The following is an 11,365-nucleotide window of genomic DNA, read 5'->3' on the forward strand; positions in this document are numbered from 1 at the left end:
TTTTCTTTAAATTTACATATGTTGAAAGGGAATAATTTAAGCTTACTTGCACAAATAAGTTCAAGACTTTGCGAGTTGCCCTTCGTCAGTTATCAGAAATTTTCACCATGGTGGACGAAGGCGTGCATGATTTAAGTCCTACCTTCGATTTTCATCGATTCCTCCTAAATTTTCGCTACAAAATTGTTAGAGTAGAGTTTTTGCATCACGTTGGTGCAGAAAAAAATCGATTGTACAAAGGTGACGGATGTTGGACCAATTTGCGGCCTATGGTGTCATATCCAAATTCTGTCGAAATTCACCAGAAATGAGTGCATTGAGTTTTCGCACAATTGTTTGCCAGGGGATGTGGTTTATAATTCCTAATCTGTTTACTCATGTTGCCCAGGTATTATTTTACTATTTGGTGGGTTGCATCGATCTCCCGGACCAGCTAACGCAGTAATGTAGCCTTTTGTCCCTCTGTCTTCATTTCAGCTTCTTTTGGAACCTCAAAAATGAACCTGGGCTTTCTTTCGATGCTTTGAATGTTGCCTAATAGTGTCAAGATGTTGGCGACCAAAATGCCGAAACGGGCTTATACGACGTTCACAAAATTCTGCACGGAGTCCAGTTTGGACGCTACGGGGTGCCATTCTCTGATCGCGCACGCTTTTGATTCACTTTTTTGGCCATCATGGTTAGAGTTCGACTGATAGAGGTGTCAACTTTTGTCTGCTAACTAATGGGATACTACTACTCAAAGTGCAATTAACGTTTTGTTAGTGCGGGCTAAGATAAACCCATGGAAAATCGACAATTGTTGTCCACAATATTAACGACAATATTAACATTCTTTGAACACCACAGTAAGACTATCGAAATGAAGGTCGCATACGAAATTTTATAAAGATAAGATGCATGGAAAACAAAGTTTTGGATGTAGTGAAATAGCTGCATACATTTTACCCGCTGTAATATTTGTTTTGATATTCTTTCTTCTTAATTTCACACAAATAAGGTTTTTTTCTTTTTTATATGCTTTAGGTATATTTTGCATCGTATTTGAAAATAATTAAGAACATTAAAATAAACCCCTGTTGTTTTAACGAGAACGACGATTCCACGCTGTTGCTGTTGTCAAAGTGCTAAAGTTATTCATAAGGAATCATTAATCAATGTATCAAACATGGCATTACTTGTCCATAAAACATTTTTTATAATTACTAAATGCACGTTTGCCTCAATAATTTTTAAGTCAATAACACTTTTGTACCATCCCCAGAATAACCTTAATATTTTTTACGACGTGGGAGGATGGGACCATTAAGAAGCGATATTGCTTTTGCATTGCTGTTTTTTTTACTTATCACACTTTAGTCCTTCTTTTAGCGATCCTCAAATGATTTAAGGATACGATTAGTTTTAAAGTAGGTATTATCAATTTTGAACCACGCTTGGATGACACAATTATAGGAAAACAGCAATACAGTGGAGCGCCGTTTATCCGGCTACCTTTTATCCGGCTTTCTGTTTATCCGTGCTGTTGAGAAATGACAGTTCAATACAAAGGTGACATTGCGTTATGAGGAGGATATTTGGAAAAGCGGTTATAAGAGCACATTGTCACAACAAAAACATTAAAATTTATGGCAAATTTCAAATAATCTCATTGGAAAAACATGAGGTAAATGAAAACTGGGATACTTTTATCATAAAATAAGAAAATTTTCCAGAACCTTATCAGGAATTGGTGATAAAATATATCGTTTGAGTCATTATCCGTGTTATTCGCTCATCCGGGCGAGATCAAGTCCCGAGAAGCCCGGATAAACGGCGCTCCACTGTACTACCAATCGCATTGCTTCATAGGATATCATTATCCTTTTTTTTTGTTTCTAAAATTTTATAATGTAATAATTAAAGCACAGTTATGGAAAAAACGCCTTCTCCTGGCCCGCGGCTTAATATCATTTACTAAATTTGGCACTGTGCCTCAAAAGTTTGCCGACCGCTGGGGTAATTCGTTTACATGATGGTGTACATCCGTTTGATATCAATTGGGCAGTGCGGTTCTCGCTCAGATTGAACTGTGATTGAATGAACACTTAATCAGAATATAAAAAAGAACTCATACTACTAACTGAATATCTATCGTCTAGTACAGAGGTGTCCAAACTTTTCGCGTGAACGTTAGTACATCAAGTTTTTACAGATATTTAACGATATTTAATCCTTTAACTTCCTCTTCCTCCTCGTTGGCACAACAACCGTTGTCGGTCAAGGCCTGCCTGCACCAGTAGTGGGGCTAGGCTTTCAGCGTCTTATTGATAACCGGACAGCAGAATAGTGCAATAACGAGAAATCGTAAAGTGAAGCCTGCTAGATATGGAAATTCATCGGGGCTTCCGAAAGTAAAGACCAGGTGAAAATTTGCATCAACAAACTGCTACTACATTGGCAACGTTACAAACCAATAACTGAAGCATTTTGAGACTACTGGCCACTTTTCCAAACTCGATCGCAGAGGAACAATAGTTGCAGTTGCCTAGACGCAACGGTTGCCCTCATTTATTTCATGTCCTATTCAGTAGTGCCTACAATATGGTAAAATGGTTCTAGAAGTAGAATTCATAATTTCCAGAATGAAATTTGCGTACTTAAGACTGCCTCTGGAAGGCGTCATGCAGAGTTTGGTATTTGCCTTTCGTTGCACAGTGTTCTTCCGGTCTCTGCAATGTGTTTAATGTGGAGATGATATCGTTTATCCTCAGGAAGACCCTTGAGTAGATGTGTCACAGGGTTACATCAGTCGCGCATATCATACAGGAACAAGAATTGTGTTGCTAATCGACATATGTGACACTGGTAGAGTATCAGCTCGCAAAAATGGTTCTAGCAATGCTAGGGCCTGTTTATAAAGCTGTAGTGGAGTGCTGATGCCGACAAACTGGGAACTTTTGTGATAAGGAAAAGCCGGGAAGAATGATGCATACCAAGGCCCTCCGTAAGGTTTCAGCGATTGCGGAGACTTGTGATATAACGCAAGTACAGGCCTCGTGATAGTCAAGACAACGTTCTTGCAATAACATTTACTTATCGTTTGTCATTAGTAGTTGCTCGTCTCATGATTCGCAGTGTTTCGTCGTGCGTTGGATCATGCTGGAGCTGCCTCCGTTTGCCGTAGATGGCGCTGCTGTTAATTTTGAGAATTCATTTCCAAAATATCCCGACGACAGCAAACACACAGAGCAGGAACACTGTGCCCGCACACCGTGTGAGGCACCTGGAAACCTGGCGCAGCGCTTTCCACCCAATCCCCGGACAATGTTTCATTCATATTTTCCAACAAAATGTCGTTCTTTTTTGTTGGTGCTAGTGCTGTCCCCGCGTAGCCTTCGCATCACGGGTCACTTGATAACCTTTTGTGAGGGCGTGGGTGAGGGAAGGTGGTGGTCTGGAGCATATGACTGGAGAAAGTAGCGAACACAACTCGTACATCTAACTTTTGCGCCCACATTCCTTCCACGAGTCCTCCGCCTCTTCGCCCTCCTCCAAGCAGTTTAACTCCTCCATTCAAAACGTCACCAGCCGTTGCCGTTGCCGGGCAGGCGCAGAAGCGGGCCCGAGAAAAACACACAGCCTTCACCAGGCACCCACACACACACACACACACACACGCACACGCACAGCCAGTGGTATGAAAACGTCGATCTGTCACCGACACTCTCGACTGGACTCGACTGTGCGGCCGTGTTTGCAATGTTTGCCTCGAGTGAAATATCACCACCAACATCAGCAACGGTGCACGCCAAGTGAGCAGCAGCAGCAGCAGGAGCAGAAGCAAAGCGAGGAACGAAGGATCTGCTCCCAGCAGAGGTCCGGCGGTTCCCTCCCCCGGTTGCAAGTGCAGCGTCCACCATCCGGGGTACGAGAATTCGCTTCCAACCTTTTCTCGACCGTTCCCCAGCGCCTCCCAAGACATTACGAGGCGCTCCAGGTGTTTGGTGCTATTGCGGGGGGTGGGGGGAGGGTCGCGTATTGAGTGATTTGGGGGGGTGAAGGGGTGTGGTGCTCTGGATGGGGTATGTGATTGTGACTGGGGGACCATTGTGCCAGGCTTGTATCCAGGATGCACACGTACGCTCACGTCCACCTTAAGGTTTCCGTGAAGTCGTGAGCGATTGTGGTAGTGCAAAGCCCCTCCGTAGGGCCCGTAAGTGCGACGTTCGTAAATATGGCGCAAGTGTGTATCCCTGCTCGCTCGTGACGTGTCTGTGTGCGTGTGTGTGTGTGTGTGGGTCGAGTTGCCACCACCGACCAGGTCCGTTCCGGTAGCGCATCCCCGCAGAAGACGAACAAAAAAAAAAGTCCCCCGCCCCCCGCGTCGAAGGGCAATCGATCGAACGGCCACCTTCAACCTCGCCCGCCCTGTGGGCCACCAATCAGAGAGCAAAAAAAAAACGAACCCCACAAGCAAACAACAGTTCGAAACCCTGCGCCCACCCACCTTCGGGAGCAAAATTTGGCAAACGCCAGCAGAAAACAACACACACACACACAGACACAAAAACGCGATAAAGAAAAGCACAATCACACTGTACGCGTACCCCTCACCAACTTGGCCAAGATAGTAGGCGCAGAGGGGGGATATACATTGTAATCAGAAGGGGGGTGGGGTGGTGCAATAAAAAAAAAACACACACAGACGACGCTCGAAAGCTCGAAAGCTCAGCATTTGTGTGGGCATCTTTGTGAGCTGGCTGCAATTGGTGAATGTGCAGGGCTAAAGGACAGGACACACGGGTGTGAGGGAGTACGTGGGAAGACCAGCTCCAGCTAGAAAGGATACCACGGCAAATGCGCACACAAACACAAACATAATATTAATAGCCGTTCGATGCTAAAAATAGTGCCTGAAAACCCTTCCAATGTCCCCTCGGCAGGCGATAGGGGTTCGCCGCCTGCTCATGGAGGTAGATTGGTGACGACGCCACAGTGGGTTAGTAGTGGCATGGCGGACTCTGGCGAAGTGTGCATTTGCCTGTACGGGTCTGTCGGTAGACCGCGCTCGCTGTTTGCACTCGGAAGTGGGATTTAGAGCCAAGGAGGTCCTAAGGTCCTAAGGCCTGCCAATGGAGGTAGAGTGGTGACGACGCCACAGTGGGTTAGTAGTGGCATGGCGGACTCCGGCGAAGTATGCATTTGCCTGTAAGGCCTGTCGGTGGACCGCGCTCGCTGTTTGCACTCGGAAGTGGGATTTAAAGCCAAGGGGGTCCTAAGGTGTTTGCAGGACCCAGGCAGTCGCCATTCCTGCAAAGTGCGCTGCTTGGGTTCGGTTTCTGGAAGAGGCTCAACGTACCGTACCGCTGTAAACAAATCCTCAAACAGCTTTTTATACATCTCTCTCTCTCTCTCTCTCTCTCTCTCTCTCTCTCTCTCTCTCTCTCTCTCTCTCTTTCTTCCCTTTCCTGCAGGTATGGACGAGCACTGTTACGAACGGTCAGCGCATACGAGTGATGGATTTACGCATGGCTACTACTGGCAGACAGGCAAGCTCGAGATACACACGGACAATCTGGTGCCGCAAGGCTTCGAACTGAACATGAACCACCAGCACCACCACCACCACCACCATCCGCTCGGCTACGACTCGGGTGCCGACCCAAAGGGATCGGACTACTGGGGCCGCCCCGGCGACTACCACGCTGGTGCAACCGGTGGCAGCGGCAGCAGTGCGACCGGCCGGCTGACCGGCAGTGCCACCTCCGCCCTCGGGGCAGCCGGTCCCTCCCTCACCGGCATGGCGCCGTTCAGCCCGAAGGCGAAGCTGGGCGCCCTGTTCGACGGTACGGACGGGGCGGCGCTCGGTGGCCGCGAGCTCGGTTACGGCTACGACGACGACAACTTCCGGCCCGCCCACGGGTCCGCCTACCTGCCGGCCGATCCGGCCCACAGCTCCCTGCCGAACGGCGTCGGCGGTGCGCGAACGGGGCGCAAGCTGCCAAACCCGACGCGCAATGGCAAGCGGCAGCTGCCGCAACCGAAGGGCGCCGGCTCAGCCGTGTACGGCAGTGCGGGCGACTTCCGGGCGAAGGCCGGCCCGGCTGTACGGAAGCTCCCGGTGCCGCAGCGCAACCCGAAGAGCGGCAGTGCGGCCGGATCGCAGCAGCAACCGCCGCTCATCGACAACTTCAACATCGATCTTTCGGTGAAGGTGAGCATCCGCAGACGGCACGCTCGAGGGCTCCTTTCTTTACACACACACACACACACACTTACTATAGCTGTATATAGATCTATCACTATCCACCACTCACACACACACACACACACTCTGCCTCTTTCTATCTCTCTTTCTCTCTATCACCTGTATGTCAACAATCGTTCTGTTGCGTTTTTATTAGTTTCAATTACGGTTACCATCTCTGCCACCACAATCTGTAGTACCCAAAGAAAAGAAAAAAAAACTCCAGCCTCCCATCCCCCAAACCCTCCCCCTCTCCTCCTACGTTCTTCAACCCCCTTTAACACCATTGCTATGTTTCGCTTGCTCATATCCACGGCATAACGCACCCCGCCATCCCGTCCCGATGCTCCGATGCACATTAGCAAAGGGAGGCTACAGAAAAAAAAGAAACAAAACGCTTCTTCACCACCACCACCACCCTCCCACCATCCCCACATTCGCTGGCCATCTTCATCTTGGACTCGCGCTTACTCGCGTCCCTCCTGGCAAGCGGGCAGCGGGAAAGAACAAGGAAAGCACTTAACGCCACCCACCCGCGAAGGGCGCACCCCACTGTGCAGCTAGCTGTTTTAGGCCACGGGAGCGGGGGAGAGGGGGGGGGTTAGGGTAAGGAAAGCGGAAACAAGAAGGGCGCAAAGCTAAGTGCTCTAAGTGCCCAAAGGGGTGCCTACCCGGGAACTCGGGGCGAACCTTTGCAGAGTAGTCAAGGGCCCGATTTTGGTCCTTCGAACCGGATTTAGCTTTCCGCTCTCTGCTTGTCTCAGCGAGAAACAGATGGACCCCCGACTCTGGTTCCTTCTCCTCGCAGCTTCCCTTGCCTTCCCTGCCTTTCTCTCTCTCTCTCACTCACTGTTTTGGGGATGCTGCCCTCACTTGGGGGTGGACTCACTGACGGTCCAGCTCCTACAACCGAGGCTACGCAGGCCAGTCGTGCCGTGGCGGCCAGACGGACTGCAAAACTGAGCAGCGAAAGCGTGGCCTTTATCAGTGCTGCCCAACGAAGCTTGATCGGAGTGAGTCGTCCCAAGTGGCTTTGGTTTACCTCCAGCCTCCCGCCTTTCCACCCGCCTCCGGCTGCCCGTTTCTGCCTGCCCTCAAAACAGGGGCGTCAAACCCGCCACCGCCTAGTTTTGGCTGACTTATCGCAAGAGTTTCTCTGAATGTGGTGTAATCAAAACCCTTCCCTTCCTCGCCCCCACCACCCCTGTACTAAGCCCTTTTTATCTAGCCCGGTACCCGGTACTAGTGTGTGTGTGTGTTTATCCATGTGTGTGTGTATGTTACGTGTGAGAATGTTTGGTCCTTTGTGCCGGAATGAGTGCCGAGTGATCGCGAGCGAATGATCGCTTTGCACCTACTTCCTTGGTGTGGGGACGAGCAGACCGGGGGAATCCTCCAGCGATCCTTCGATCTGCTCTCCCCCCTCCCCCCCCCTGTCCTCCCCCACCCCCTTCCTCGCCTCTAAAATCCCATTCCATCGAGACCTAAGCAGGACAGAAGAATGTTCGTGTCCACGCTGCAGCCGCTTCGGATATGCTTGCTATGATTTGTTTTACGTTTCCTTTCATCCTACCTGTTTTTTGTTCTTTTTTCCCTCTTCCCTACTCTCTCCCTCTCTCTCTTCTATGTGTGCCAAACCAAGACCAAGACCTGTTGTGCTGTTGTGTACTTCAAATGTAATGTGTCCCCGTGTCCCCTTGTCCCAAGAAAACTGAACCGTTAGCAAACGAATGAACTAAAATCAAATTCTTCCTCTTCTTCTTCTTATCGTCCTTCAAAATCTCGCTTTATGGTGTGTGCGTGTGTGTTTTTTGTCCTTTTTTCTTGTTTAATTATGTACCGTTTTTTATCTCACGTTTTCTCTCTCTCTCTCTCAAACACAAACACACTCTTTCTCTCTCTCTCTTTCTCTCTGTTCCCTTCCCTTTCTGATATCCCTGATTGCACCGGCACACAACTCCGTCCGCGTCTCCGCGCGGATATCTCCGGGGAACCCAAATCCGTTTCGGTGTGTATGTGTGTGCGTGGTTGTGTGTGTGTGTGTGTGTTGGTGCGAATTCCAACCCACCCAAAACTTCCTCAAAACCCTATTCCCGCTCAAACCTAAACTCTACTGACCGCTCCCTACACCACACCCCCCCCCTCCCACCCGTTCCACCCACCCCTCTTCCGTTCTCTTTTATCCACTCTTTCCGGCAGGCGCGCAAGAGCATATCCGGTCCGATCGACGACGACAGTCTGAAGCGCTTGAACTCGAACATATTCGGTAACTCGATCAACTACTTTTGCGATCTGTCCCAGAACAAGGAGAACTTTATCACCACCTCGTCGTTCTACGTGAACGACGACGATACGGACGATTACTGCTACAGCGACTTTTTCATGACCTCATCGATCACGCTGTCGAGTAGAAAGATCAAGAAACTGCCGAAAATACAGAACATTGCTAACCATCCCAGACCATCCCAGTCGATGTCTTTTATCGCAGCGGACGTGAACGCGGCGTACCGGAACTTTGCGCTGGTGGCGGAGGCGCCGTACAGCGACGCCGGCCCCCCGTACCCGGCGGACGAGTATGCGGATGCGCGGGGGCTGCCGGCGACGCCCGGGTCGGCCGGCCCGCAGTACTGCAACCACAATCCGATCTACAGCGACCAGCTCGATCCCGCCAACAGCACGGACGTCGGGATGCTGCTGAACGGTGGGGGCGGCAAGGCGACCCCGCCCAAGAAGCAGCTCCCGTCGATACAGGCGCAGCCGGCGCCGCCGCCCCAGGTGCACGAATCCCTCGGCTACCCGTACAAGCAGCAGCACTATCCGACCGGAGCGACGACCGGGGCCGCCCGGGACGAGCTGTCCGGCCACGGCCACACGCTCCCCAATGGGCACAAGGAGTACGCGCGGCCCACGCTCATGAACGATCGCGTGACGGCACTGAAGAGCCGGAGCAGGAGCAGCACGCCCGTGTCGAGCAGTGGCGGTTCGAGCAGCCGGAGCGACTACTCTAGCGGGGGACGCAACCAGCAGCAGCAGCAGCAGCAGCAGCAGCAACAATCACCATTCGACCAGGGGTACGACGCGCTCAACCACGTGCCAGTGACGTCGTCCTCCGGCACGCCCAAGCTGCTCCCGAGCAAGCCGGTGTCCGCCGGGAAGGGAGGCTACAGTATGGTCGGCAGCCCGGAGAAGAAGCCGCCGCTGCGGCGGTCCCCAGACCGGGCGCTCGAGGGGCTGTACTACCACGACCACGACCCGGTCGATCCGTACCTGCTCTCGCCGGACCAGCCGAAGGAGGGCGGCAAGGACCATACCGGCGGGTACGAGCCGCGCCGCTCCAGCTACGACCAGCTGGACGATGCGGCGTCCGGCACCGGCCCCGACCTGTACGAGGACGACCGGTACGACCGGGAGGACGATCGGCTCGGGCCGGGCGACCTGCCGGCCGCCAAGAAGCTGCCCAAGGTGACGCCCCACCAGGACGGGGTGCCGCTCAAGAAGCAGCTGCACTTCTTCGACGAGCGCGAGGAGTGCTTCGACGAGGAGCTGGAGGAGCTGGAGCAAGCGAACGCCGCCAAGCAGGGTGGCGGCGGGACCGGCACGGGGAGCGCTGCCGGTGGGGCCAACGGGGGCGTCGGCTGCAACGGGCTGCTGGTCGGGGCGTCCGCCGGCACGAACGCGCTGCTCGAGCACGGCTACGACGCGAAGGCGGACAAGCTGGAGCAGCTGGGCGGCCCGGGTGGACCGCTCGCGACCGGCCTGGGCAGCCCGGCGGGCGCGGGTGTCGGCGGGCCGGGCGGGGCAGGCGCTAACGGCGCTGCCGGCACCGGGCCCGACGCGGCCGGCGTCACCGACCTCTCCAAGGACATTACGCAGCAGCAGCAGCAGGGCAAGCGGGAAAACTTTAACGCCCGCGACAAGTGGCTGTGGGCGTACGATCAGATCATCAACGTAAGTACCACTAGCCCTAATACCTCCCCCTTCTTGGCTTGTACCGATAAAAAAAAAAACAAAACAAAACCGACTGACCGTACTGACGAGGCGAGAAGAGGTTTCGCACGATGCGCCCTTTAAATACTGCTGTCATGTTTCATTGCTTTTATGTCTGTGCTTTTACCTATGTATGTATGTGTGTGTGTGTGTGTGTGTGTATGTGAGAGTGTATACTTTTACTTTCCCACCGTAGCAATCATTCATTTTAGCATAAGTTCCACGCGTATCGTCCTGCCATTATCGCGTCGTGCGGGAGAGTCGGTTGAAATGCTCGCGCGAACTATTGCAACGGCAATTCAACTCCCCCTCTCCCTACCTGTTCGACCTGTCCAAAAAAAACCTGTCCTCCCACAGTGGGGTGGGAATGTGGGAGTATGCGCGGATCGTATCGCTTTAGTTGTAAAATAAATGTTGGTCTCCTTTTGCGGGCTATTTTTAGGACTTCTTCACACCGCGCGAACTCCACCACGAACAGAGCCTGCTGGGTGTGTGCGTGTGTGTGTGTGTGTGTGTGTGTGTGTGTGTGTGTGTGTGTAGGAGTAACAGGAATGTTGCAGGACTGTGCAGACACACATATTTACGCTGTTAAAAGCCCTCCCTCCAGCGTGCCCCACAGCTCCCTTGGAACTCCCCGAGAGCACGAGAGCACGAGACCACCGTTGCGCTTCTACGTGACCTGTTGCGATGTGTTTGCGCTTGCGTTGAAAAAATTGATTTTCCCCTCCACGGGAGGTTGGAGCGGGCAGGCCCATTGCTCTGACCGTCCTCCTCCTCTGCCACCGTGTGCCGCAGTTCCACAGAGTCTGGCAGGAAGTTCCGAGAACATTTTGTGTTCTCTGGTTGCTCCTGAGAAGAAGAAGAACAGAAAAAAAACAGTTTCTTCACGCACGGGATCTGTGCGGGGACGCCCTGCCCAGTTTGTATTTGGAGTTTCTGTCTCGCAGAAGGTGTCTCGAAGGTGCCTGTTTAGTTGTTCGGTTGGGCTGAGATTGACACCTATTCAAGCCTGAAGGGGCCCGAGCTGCATTGCTAGAACTCCCCTTTTCGTGTGCGTGTGCGTGTGTGATGCGCCCGTCTGCTGCTGCATTCCAGCAGATTCGTGGCGTCGGCAGGAAACGCGGCGCGGATCTGTCAAGTGCGTGTGAC

This window comes from Anopheles arabiensis, chromosome X (assembly GCF_016920715.1).
Source record: "Anopheles arabiensis isolate DONGOLA chromosome X, AaraD3, whole genome shotgun sequence".
Classification (NCBI taxonomy): domain Eukaryota; kingdom Metazoa; phylum Arthropoda; class Insecta; order Diptera; family Culicidae; genus Anopheles; species Anopheles arabiensis.